We start from the raw sequence: 13,356 nt of genomic DNA, 5'->3' as shown, positions 1-13,356 counted from the left end.
TGAATTCAAATGTATGCTAGTTCATATGTAGCTATTTATAATGTCCATTGTGTAACTTTCGTATGTATAATGTGCTTTACACACACAACATGAACTATACTCACGTTTATATTCGATTGCTAAAGCGATGCATTGTCTGGAGTTCAAAATACTAACTATGTGGATCAATTGTGTCGAATAATAACATAGACATGCTCAAATTCGATAGAATCTAGATGTCTGATGGATCAATGACCACTCCTTACGCGAATTGCAAATATCATGATCCCATACTAATATTTGGATGCAATTTATATCTTTAATCAATGTGTAGAGCAGTCCTTTACGTGTAGTTTCACTCTCCATTGGTGGTCTCTCACACATGCTCACACACTCTCTCCCGAGGTGTCTTTCTCGCACACATGCTCTAGATATAACCCTCGCTCCCTCTCATAACCATTTACAACTGTTTTCACTAACCTTTATCACAAGCACTCTTCCTCTCGCAAACATACACACGCACAATCCTCATTGACCCTTTCTATATACATGGACCTGCCTACGTGTCTCATGTACGCACATTATCTTTACGCCTGTCTCTCACGCATTGTCTCACACCTCTCTTCCTAATCGACGAGTATGATTCTAGCAGAGCATTCTATAGGATGCCCCTTAAAGTTAGGTTGGATGAATAGTAATATCAGAGATAAAGGGGTTACCTTAGTCCGAGAACCTAGGGTTACAAATCCTAGCCGGCTTTTTCAGTGGACACAGAGTCCTTCACAATTCTGCTATCTTTGTCTTGTACGACTAGTCATCCATGGGTCTTCCTAAATGCGTCACGGGCCGACCAATGTGGCGCAGGACGGAACCGAACGAAGGGCCTCACCTCGACCCACCGGACCTCACGCGGTGACACACCCTCTGCCCCCACGTCTCATTATCTTCTCACACCCACACATACCAACACAAACACCACACATAGAAAATTTCTCCTGGTGCCTCTATTCCCTCCCCCTTGCATATACACACTCAAGGGAATGGAATCTCTTGTCATGACGTCATATTCGTCTCTCTCTCTAGACCACTCTCATTTCTCGTGCTATCTCTACCACGCCCCCCGTCGGCCCCTCTATCCATGCCTCTCTCGAATACGTAATACACACACATACCTCTCTAGGCCCCGCCAAATGCATCAACTACACATTCACACATGTTACATCACGTACCCCATTGATCTAAAAAGCCCTCTCTTCACGTTTATTTCGCATACAACATTCCTTTTGAATAAAGTGTGGCCAAAAAATTATTTTAGAGTTTCTACATATATACAACATTACAAAGTTATATGGAGGAGTACGAACGCTAATTTGCATTGCATGGTGCCCACAATGATATTTATTCCGCACTGTGAATTTGTATATTTTTATACTATATACAAAGTTAGTCATAATAAAGAGAAACAAAGAGCATCTCTCTCTCCATCGCATACCCCCCTGTACGCCCCTTTCACGTATGCACACAAAACTATCTCCAGGTCCTCTAAAAGTAAGCCCCCAGAAAATTCACGCATGTTTCATCTTTCTCTCGTGATATATGCAATGTCGATCATTGTATTTGAAGCAAAAGCACGATACATACATTGGACTTCAGAATCCACTCATTACGGTCACCATTTACATTTAGTGGTTATTATACAGTCACGGGCTCACCGTACAACTCTGTATTTGCTCATGACATGACTAGTTGACCAGGTAAATGCTCCACGTGGCACCTCTAGTGTTGCATCACATTATCTCACTACCATCGTGCCCACCTGTCGACTTGTATCTACTCTACATCTACACTCTTATAAAATACATAAAATACACTCTTATAAAAAATAGAGTTGGTGATGATGGTGTGCCTGCCATCCTGCAATATAGGCCGTCCAATTTATATCTGACTGATAGGAAAGAAACTATGGCAATTTTGCAAAAAGGTACCCATACACCTCTCCACATTTGCAAATAAGGCCTTCCCTCGTTCATCATTTTCTCTCATAAGATAAACAAGTCATACAAATGCATCTTGATGTTACGTGCAACGCACGGGCATCTTGCTAGTAAGAATGAAAACAAACGACAAAAAAAATATTTGGACGGTGGTTCGAAGTCATGACCGCGGGCACAACGGACAAGGTGGCCTTACATTGGTATGCTGAGCCGTCTGTTTTAACACACATGAGCTGGTGTGGTGATTATACACACACACACACACACATGCACACGAACTGCATCCACGCAACACTCACACAACATGCACCCACGCACGCACGCAACACTTACACGTACACACGAAGCCACGCATGCACGCAACACTCACACGCACGCACGCAACACTCACATGCACACACGCACGCATGCATGCACACACCAGTACACCACACGACCAACACACACTCTCACGCTCTAGTGCTCAACCTACACGTGCATGCGCACACATCAGGCCCTGACAGACACATACACAACCAGGTGATTCCCGCGCACGGGTTGGAGCCTTGTCGCGCCTGCGTAAATTTGTGTTTATCTGACCTTTTGCCTATGCAAACTGACAGGTGGGACCCACAAGGAACGTGGTCAATTTAACTAGTCAACATGGCACCACGCAGACTATTTGGCCGGTCAACAGAGTGCAATCCGATACTGAACTGTGAGCAAGTGACCATATAATCACCGCAAAATGTATATAGTGACCGTAATCAGCTTATTCTGAAGTTCGGTGACCGTATTACGCTTTTCTCTCTATAGGCCCTCCAAAACTACATCTCTACACGTTCTCGCATGTTACATCTAACAACAATGCAATACAACACTACTACTACACTCTAACACAATAAATCATATGTGTTTTTAGTTTTACTAGATATCATATTGTTACTTATAATTATTCAGTTTGCATACATTAAAATTGCCTTTGAAATGTATGGCCAGTATCATCTACCGCGCTTGAAAAATCCCGCCCTTTCCTGTTTAATCGGGTTTGTATCGATGGATCGTGAAAAACAGCAAAACTATAGTACTATACAATACAAGTGACAGTTCACTGGGCCGTCGTGTCATCTACTCCTCCGTCGTAAGAGTGGAGCGCTCGCTTTCATAAATCTTCTAGTCCCTTTCGCCGACATGTGGGACATCAACCTACCGGGTCCACGTGCCATACCGGAATACAGTGCAGAGCAGCCGGGGTGAAGCACCCCAGTCATGGCGCCGGTGTAGTAATGAGCAATGAGGCGTCAAATCACAAAGATGCACCTTTCCCACAGTTAAGTTGGAGGGACGAAGCAACCATCATTTCACTCGTTGTTGAATCCGCTTCTCCCTCATCTTCTTCAACTTAACCACGTGTTGCTTCTGCCGTTGTTCTGCCTCATGTGGGACACGGATCGGCTTGGTAAAGCACTAACACTTGGGACCACATGTTAGCAAACCGCCAGGACAACGTCCTCCGAAAATAAGAAGCCTAATCCTAGACTTACAGTGGGCTACATAGCTGCTACGTATACTTTCCATCTAATCTATATATGCCGCCCTGATTTTCAGGTGGGGTGGGCCTAATCCTCTCCTTTAATCCAATCAAATAGTCCCACATCACATCAATTCGTAACTTTACGTAAACCATTACGTGGATGTAGCATTGCTCAAATAAGAAACCTCCCCCGCCATCTGCGCGGCAAAATCACCTCCTTTTTACTATTCTTGATTCTATATTTTTTTAGATCAATATAATTGAGATTTGTATAGATAGCACACAGGAGCAAAACCAAGTGGTATGGTTAAGGGCATCCACAATGTGTAGCCAAATGTGAAAATAGCTTTTGGCATCGTGGGAACCATTGTGGACGGTGTTGCCAAAGCCAAAAAGATGGAACCAAAGCTCCCTGATTGATTGATTGAAGGAATAGAAAAATGCAACGTATCTCCTCTTTCTCCCATGCTTGGACGCATGTAGTACAATATAGAGCACAGAGTCTACTCCCCTGTCCCTTCTATCACAAATCACAAAGCAGTGAGGCGTCAAATCACAAAAGCACAGACAAAGCAACCATCATTTCACTCTTCGCTGACTCCACTTCTCCATCATCTTCTTCGAGAAACCATCTCACCGCACTAGTACTCCTAGTAGTACTAGTAAAGGACTTCGTGGATGCAAATAAGGCGGTTGTCTCGACTTGCAGGCGGCACTTGCGAACGACTTACTGTGGTCTCCCTCAATGGTGTTCTCCGTCGAACGCACTTCGCCAAACCACCAAAAAAATATATCGTCGACGTCATCGCAATGGGGAAGGAAGTCAAATACAGTTACTACCTCCATTTTTTTTGTACACAAGGCCAGTATTATCAAAATTACAATTTGCAAAGGGCCACTAACACTAATCGAGGAAAAATTGATGGGGTTAGCAACCAAGGACATTAATATCCCGTGCATGCATGCGGAAGTGAGAAGATTGGTTTGCATGTCGCTGCATTAATCAAGCGATGAGGAGTGAGATGGTTAGCTCTTTGGTCTTTGGAGAAAAAAATACGAATTAATTGACATGTGAAACGAGGATTTGTATCGATTAAATTCCGCGAAGGAAAACCCCGCCTTTCTTTTTTAACACTAGTACTCCTAGTACGTACGTACTTATCCTGTTTGGGTCTAGGCCTTGCATTGCCAAACTTCGCCACACATTTTTGCCAAGCTTGCCTAAAGTTTTCAAAATGAGAAGGAGGTACACTTGCGCACGGCTGTCGCGGTCGCACCGCACCCTCACACGGTCGCTCCTGCACGCCGCGGTCGCACCGCAACCTCACACAGTCGCTCTTGCACGCCGCAAACCCAACCAAGGGGAACGCACCCTCACTGACACGTGTTGTCGCATGTGAACAAACCAAACTCAGCCATCCTATCGCTGACACATAATTTTCGTTCATAGAGTATGTTTATCCAACCGCATGTTGGGGAGTATCCGTACGGCCCATGCGGTGGTCTGTTGGGGAAGAAGAAGAGGTGAGGAAGAAGGAAAGAAGGGTTAGGAGACGTAGGATATTCATCCAACCGCCTGAAATGGTAGACTGACCCAAGTCAGGCGACTTTCATAACAAATATATGTTTTTATGCAGCAAAAGATCCACAAAAATAACAACATAAAGAAAAACTATCACTGCTCGCGGAAAGAGACGGCCTCGTCGTCTTTGGCTGCCGGCACGAACCAGCCGTCGCTACCGACGTGTGTCTCCGCACCGTGGTTGTCCTCGGCCTCCAGCTACTCGTTCAAGCGGAGCGTGCGGGCACTCTGCACGGACGAGAGCATAGCCCGGTTCAAGTCGAGGACATCCGGTTCCGCCTACAGGAGGGCCTCGATGGCAGTGGCATCCGTGCACTCCGCGTCTAGTCGAGCCTCCGCCGCTCGGTTCAAGTCCAGGACGTCCGGTTCTGCCTGCAGGAGGGCGTCGATGAGAGCGACATCCGCGCGCTCTGCATCGAGTCGAGCCTCTGCCGCCTGGTTCAAGTCCAGGATGTCCGGTTCGGCCTGCAGAAGGGCTTCGATGGCAGCGGCATCCGCGCGCTCCGCCTCAAGTTGAGCCTCCGCCGCCCGGTTCACATCGACGACATCCGGTTCCGCCTGCAGGAGAGCCTTGATGGCAGCGGCATGCAAGCGCTCCGCGTCGAGTTGAGCCTCTGCCTCGCGGTCCTCCTTTAGTATCGCCATGTTGAACCGCTGGTCCGCCTGCACCATGGGGAACTCGGACGCCGGCACGAAGTCGACGTCCATCGTCTCATACCCATCGGGGGCCTTTTGCGCTGCGACCTCCGCCATGAACATTGGATCGGCTTCCTCCTCCTCGTAGCTTGGCTCCAGAGAACTCGGGGATTGGCCCGCCGCAAAGCGAGCTTGGGAACGGAGGTCTGTGGCGCCGACCGCCGCCGCGATTTCTGCGCAACGCTCTGGCGTCAGCATCTTGTAGTAAGTGATCTTGCGGCGCACCATGGCTTTCCGGAGAACTAGGGGACGCTTGATGCGGGCTAGGGGATCGAAAGGTGGGGGAATGGGCTGGAGATTTGGTGTGGTTTTAGGGCAGTGGCTGGCGTAGGCCGAGCAGTGAAGGTTCTGGTGTGAATAGTGGTTCTGGTGACGACGGGTCAGTCGGTTTTGACTGTACATCGCTCTTGTCGCATTCGCATTGCAACCCGGCACGCTGGACCCTCCACGTCGCTCACCTAATGGAATGCGCTTCGTCTTGCGTTTTCGCTCGCTTGTGGGACCGCAGTTGAGAGCAAACCGACGTCCCTCCCCCTCCCCCTCCCGCGTCATTTATTATACCACCACTCCCTCCGTTTTATGCGGAGTTAATAAAAACAGAGGGAGTATACTATGGATGAGGATCCCCTGACGTGGCCGAACCCATTGAGTAACTGACATGCAGGGCCTAGCAAGCATGGGGTCCGCCAGTAAGTGACCGAAAGGGAGGGTAAGGCAGGGATACCTACGTCAGAGGATCCACTTCCACTATACTACTTTGACCAAATGTTAGAGTAATAATATATGACATGCAACTTACACAAATGTTAGAGTAATAATATATGACATGCAACTTACACAAAGCATATAGGGTCTAATGCGTTTTTCGAGGCTAACTTTGACCAAATGTTAGAGTAATAATATATGACATGCAAATTACACAAAGCATACGGTCAAATTCGTATGTGAAAGGAGTTTCCAATGATATAATTTTCACATTATACATCTCATGTACTATTAATCTTGTCAATAGTCAAATTGGAAACCATCTCGAGTACAAATCTAGGAGTACGTATGAATCTAACAATATTGAATGGGCGTTGTTGAATGTTGATACCTTTTTGATCAAAGTAGATATACTTTGACTACACATAAAACTTATATGTAAACTAGAAAGGATAGGAGGAAGTATATTGTACGTTCAAAAACGAAACGAACATTGAATACCCCTTATATATGATTTGGGGATGCTATGATCACCGGTTCAAAATTTTGAATCCGCCTTAGGTATCACGTGCCCCCACTCGTTCCCTCTCGATTTCATCTTGGGGTCTGGAGATCTATTCAAAGAGGACTAGGGTGGGTACATGCGAATGATACTCGGCGGAATGTTCAAATGAGGCATGCGGGAGGATGGACTCGACTGGAGGGAGACATGATCGATGGAGAAGAGGGTTGGAGAGGAATGAGAAATAAGCAAACGCCACATGATTATACTTGAACGGCTCAAATAAACAATAAGTTGTCTCTCTTGGCCTACATAGTGAAAGGCCTAATGCGCAACGCGGAGCACTGACGCTCGAATATGGCCGGGAAAACAGGGAAACTGACATGTGGGGCACACCCGTTGGGACGACGTAGCGCAGACTAGTCCAATGGAGGAGCTGGCTCACGACCTCCTCGCCACCGACAACCGTTCATGTGGGTCGTTGAGGCCAATAACAGGGCGCAGCTCCAGCACCGCCTCTGGACACGGCGACCGCGATGAGCGACACGCTCATATCGTCGCTAGAAACGGTCGGTTTCAGTGTGCCCAGGGTGGCGTTAGTGCTGTGGCACGACCAACGGTATGTTTGGTTTGTGCCCAAGGTTGCCCCATCAAAGCATTGGGTAGCCAAAATTTTGGTTGAGGTATTGGTTGCCCATGATTTGGCCGACATTGGCAAGAAAAACGAACTAGAGTTGGCTAGAGTTCATTGGCATGCCAAAGAAATGGCAACCATCCGAACAAAGACCAATCTTTGGGTCATGACCAAAATTTTGGTTGAGGTATTGGTTGCCCATGATTTGGCCGACATTGGCAAGAAAAATGAACAAGAGTTGGCTAGAGTTCATTGGCATGCCAAAAAAATGGCAACCATCCAAACAAAGACAAATCCTTGGGTTATGACCAAAATTTTGGTAAGGTGCACTTTGGCCACAATCCAAACACACCCCAACACCCGGCTCATCAAGGATGCATGGGGCGCCGCGACGCGTCCGCGGAGTGGTGTAGCACGGCCAACTGCATCCTTTGGACCTGAGACCATGCAGGGTCGTCTTGCTTTTTCAATGACATGCGGGGATCGCATGTGAGCAAAGGGCATCTCCAACGTTGCCCCAACCGCAGGTGACTACCCCGGCACACCAAAACCCTCGTCCCTCACGCCGTCGCGCGGTGCATTCCCAGCCGGCGCCAGCTGCCCGCATTCATGCCGTCCGTTCGTATGTCGTCGTTAAGAGGCTCGGTGCCCGAGGAACCAACTCCGGCAACTTAATGACGCACCCGGACGCTTGGCCTCACCGGAATGCGCTACTTAAAGTGGCAACGCCCAGCTAACCTCCACACCATAGCGCATTGTCCTCCTACCTGGCACCACATCCGCCATGACCGCAAGTGCGAATGCTCTGCGGGAGAGCTTGTCTTCGGGGAAGAAGCTCGAGGTCGCCGCCCTCGCTCAAGTCGCCTCTCGTGACGCAATAGTGGCGTAGCCGGACGCGGACGCGACCGCACAAGCAGTGGCCACGCTAGCGGCCGACAACGGGGGCACCGTCAGCCACGCGTCCTACTTGCCGCCGTCCAACGTCCGGCACCGCCGAGGTCGGGGACTCCTCCAAGGATGAGTAGGGCATGGGAGGCGGTAGGGCATGGTGTGCCAACTGGCCGGTCCGTATCCCGTGTTCTACTCTTCCTCGCCGGAGACCGCACCTTCACTTCACGGGTCTTGAACCCCGTCCCCGTACATAGAGATCGCAGATGGAGGACGTCGATCGCCGACGTAGAATAGGTTTAGGGTCGGGTTTCTTTTATTTTTCTGTCCTATAAATGTTCGAAATATAATGAAAATCTGCCGTGTTTGCATTAATCTCGGCCGGTGTATATGAACTTTCACAATAATATACATATTGTAGGAGTACTAGCAAGATGCCCGTGTGTTGCACAGAAGATCAAGATCTGGTGGGAGAAAAGGATGAACGAGGAAAAGCCTTATCTGCAAATGTGGAGAGGAGTGTGTGTAAATTGTCATAATTTCCTTCCTATCCGTTAGATATAGATCGGACGGCCTATATTGCAGGATGACAGGCACACCACCATCACCAACTCTGCTTTTTATTGAACCGAGACAAATCTAACATGCGAAGTAAAATAAACACATAGGGTCTATACATACACAAATTATCTTAGGCACTCCAATAGTACGTCCACTACACATTCACGCATTTCACATCTTTCTACATCTACGGGAACCTACGAAAGGGTTAACGTAAATTGCCTCTCTCTCTCTCCTCCCCTGATTTTCATGGTGGTGGGCCCCTCCCTCCTCCCAATATACAATCAACAGCTCACACGTTTCACATTACGTTCATTACGTAACTGGGATTACGTAGGTGTAGCATTACTCGTCCTAAAAAACCCAACTAAGCCAACCTCCCAGCATATCGCGCGGGAAAAGACCTGGCCGCGCCGTTTTAGTCGGGATTACCGGATTACTAGTAGTAGTATCGATGGATCGCGTGAAGCAACAATTTTTTTAGGGGGCGAAGCACCTAGTTTAAAAGGAAAAAAGGCGGTACACTCACAACACTCCTGTCGCGGTCGCATTGCACCCCACACACATTCGGTCCTGCACACGGCTCACGCAAACGGAACGGCTTCGGCTTGCCTCTTCACTGACACGTGGGATTGCACTTGGAGAAACCGACCATGCGCCAAACTCCCCCCGCCCACCGCGAGAAAATAACCCCCCCCACACACCCAAAAATTCCCCCCAAATCCGATTCAACCGCCCTTCGGCCAACTAGCCAATAATATTCCCCAAACCCGTCCCACTGTCCTCCTCCACTCCATTCGCTCCGCCAAAGCCATCCTCCCTGCTGCGCGGATACGTCGGCGCCGCGGTTCAGCGATCCTCTCGCTCCCACAGTACGCTCTCGTAGACTGCCGTCCTCTAGCCGCGCCACCACCTCTGGCTACGTTCTTGTGGAGGCGCACGGCGGTCAGCGCCGCCACCGCTGGCGATGTTCGTGTGAAGACGCATGGTGGTCAGCTTCTCCCATGGTACGCGCATTCTAGACTGAGGCCCTGTTCATGTCGGTGTAGCGCTGAATGTTAGCTGATAGACGCTATTAATCTCACTGTTTGCCAAAGTAGTTTACTGTCAATATGCTCTATTTAAGAAGCTTCCTTGCCCTGTTCTGCACTCAATCTGCTTAGCTGAGATGGCATGCCAAGGCCGATTAGTTGCTAAAATATCCTGCCATATATTTATTGTGACATAGATTGCCATGGTCTAGTAGCCAATCTGTTAGGTGAAATAGCTCTACACCGTTTTATACTCGATCTTTGTTGCTGCGATGGCCTTCGATAGTTCGATGGCTGTGTGCTCGGCCTCATTGACTGCTGAAATAGCCTACCATAATTTGGCACTAAAATATGTTTGCTGAATTAGCTTTACATATATTTCGTTACTTAGATCTACTCGTCCAAATATCTTGCCATAGCTTTAGACATCGACCTAGGTATTTTTTCTGGACTTCATAAAAAAGCACGTATGTTTTTCCCGTAGTATCTAGTAGAAGAACTAATTTGTATGTCTAACAGATGGACAGGACTTGGATAACTTCTGCTCGAAGATTCTCCGCTGCATATGTCGAGGGGGTTGAAAACTTCATGAACTTTATCAGAGCTGAGTACGATGGTCCAAAATCAGATGTCCTCTGCCCGTGTAGCAGTTGTATGAATTCAGTTACAAGACCCCACTCAACTGTGCAAAATCATCTACACTTGTATGGGATGTTGGTCACATATACTAGGTGGTGCATCATGGTGAAGCTGTGAACGTCAATGTTATTGACTACGTGGAAGCAACAGATCACCATCTTGATCTGCCTGATGCTCAGGTGGAAGAGGAGGAGGAGGTGGTGGTGGCGAAGCCAGTGAGTTTGACCAACATTGAAACAATGCTACGAAATGCTCGTGCATTCCGTGAACTTTCACCTGCAGAAGAAAAATGGTGGGCCCGCATGTTGGAACAATGCAACGTTGCTGTCACCCCAGGAAATAAGCTGTTAGTATTCTCAGCTATGGTCACCTTTCTTCAGGTGAAGACATCTGAGCGGATGACTAACAAATCATTCAATGCGATGTTGGCTGCTTTCCGTGAATGTTTCCCAGATGCGTCTGAGCTGCCACACACCTACAGTAAAATGAAGAATTTCCTTCGTGCAGTTGGAATTGGATATGATATGATCCATGTTTGTAAGAATAATTGTGTTCTGTTCCGGAAGGATTATGCCAACTTAAGTGAATGCCCAAAATGCAAATCATCAAGATGGAAAGATAGCGATGCTGTGAAGAGGATTCCTCATAATGTTCTGAGACATTTTCCAATTACACCAAGATTGCAGAGGTTGTTTCATGATGCTGAAACAAGAGAGGATGTACTGTGGCATTCTAGGAACCAGGAGTACAGAGATCATAATGTAATGAGCCATCCATCTCATTGTAGTGAGTGGAAAAGCTTCAATGACAAACACAAAGAGTTTGCTGCCGACCCAAGAAACATTAGACTTGGCTTAGCTTCAGATGGATTTAACCCATTTGGCCACCAGAGCACCATATATAGCATGTGGCTAGTGCTTGTTATCCCTTACAACATGCCTCCAAATGTCTACACCAAAGAATCAAACTACATGATGGCCTTGCTCATCCCAGGTCCAAAAAGTCCTGGAAAGGATTTTGATTTGTTCATGGAGCCTCTTGTGGAGGAACTTCAACAGCTATGGAAGGGTGTTCTCACTCGAGACCTATATAGCAGCCCACCAGCTGATTTCTTTCTGCGTGCTGTTATAATTTGGTGCATCCATGATTATCCAGCTTTGGGCACTATGTCAGGGCGAACGACACATGGTTACAATGATGTGTTCGCTGTGACAGGAATCCGCTGTCATACGCAATACTTAGAAAGATCTGTTACATTGGACACCGCCGTTTCCTTGCCAAGGACAAGCCGCATCCTAGAAAATACCGAAGACATGTGTTCAATGCAAAGCATGAAAACCATGATGCGCCAAAGAGGATCACCGCCGATGAGTTGCAAGTGGAATTAGAGAAGGTCAGGCATATTACACCAGGAAACCATCCTGGTAATGGTAGCAGGAAAAGGAAGCGTGGCAGGGTAGAAGAGAGATTATTGTTTACCCGTAGGTCCACTTTGTGGGACTTGGAGTATTGGAAAGATTTGGATCTGCGGCATAATCTTGATGTGATGCACATCGAGAAAAATACATGTGACAGCATTATCGGCACACTTCTTAATATTGAAGGCAAGACGAAAGATATCTTAAAATCTAGGATTGATTTGACACACCTGGGTATCAGAAAGGATTTGCAGGTGCAAGATGAAGGTAAACCACGGGATATGGCACCAGCTGTGTACGTCTTGGACAAGGTAAAAAGAAAAGAATTCTGCGAGGTCCTGTCACGTGTGAGATTCCCACATGGATTTGCTTCCAACCCTGAAAGGAGAGTCAATGCAGATGGAAACAAGGTACAAGGGTTGAAAACTCATGACTGCCACATCCTACTTCAAAGGGTTTTACCTGTTATCCTTAGAGGATTGAGCCGCCCTGACTTATATAGAGCAGTTGCAGATTTGGGACAATTCTTCAGGGAACTCTGCAGTAGGAATATTAGGATAGATGCTTTGGATCGTCTTAGAGACAAGATACCAACTATCCTATGCGACCTTGAGAAGATATATTCTCCAGCCTTCTTTGATGTGATGGTGCACTTGGCTATTCATCTACCTGATGATGCACTACTTAGAGGTCCAGTACCGTATGGCTGGATGTACCCTATTGAAAGGCGGCTAGGCACTTTCAAGGGCTATGTTAGGAACAGAGCTAGACCCGAGGGTTCCATTGCAGAGGCCTACTTTGCTACAGAAGCGTTGACATTCTGCTCAAAATACATTGAAACAGCTGATCAGCTTAGCAAAGAGGTGGGTGAAGACAATCCCGGGCTCAATGTTTTCGATTATTCTGTTCGAGTTACAGGGAAGAGTCGACAAGAGGACAAACCTAAAGATTTGGACAAAATGGTTTGGTATGTGTTGAATAACTGTCCTAAGATACTACCTTATATCAAGTAAGTGCAGTACTGCAGCTTATACATCGTAATCTACTAAACTTGCAGCATATTCTTATATATTTAGATGTTTGATGCGATCACTATGTTGTGCAGCATCTACAAAGAGGAGTTACTGCTGCAAAATCCAAGAAACATTGACAAACTGGTTATGGCAGGATTTGCGAAATGGTTCAAGAACCATGTAAGCTTTTGAAGTGCACTG

The sequence above is a fragment of the Triticum urartu genome, chromosome 3, assembly GCF_003073215.2.
Source record: "Triticum urartu cultivar G1812 chromosome 3, Tu2.1, whole genome shotgun sequence".
Taxonomy (NCBI): Eukaryota; Viridiplantae; Streptophyta; class Magnoliopsida; order Poales; family Poaceae; genus Triticum; species Triticum urartu.
The sequence above is the reverse complement of the archived record's forward strand: the minus strand, read 5'-3'. Positions refer to the sequence as shown.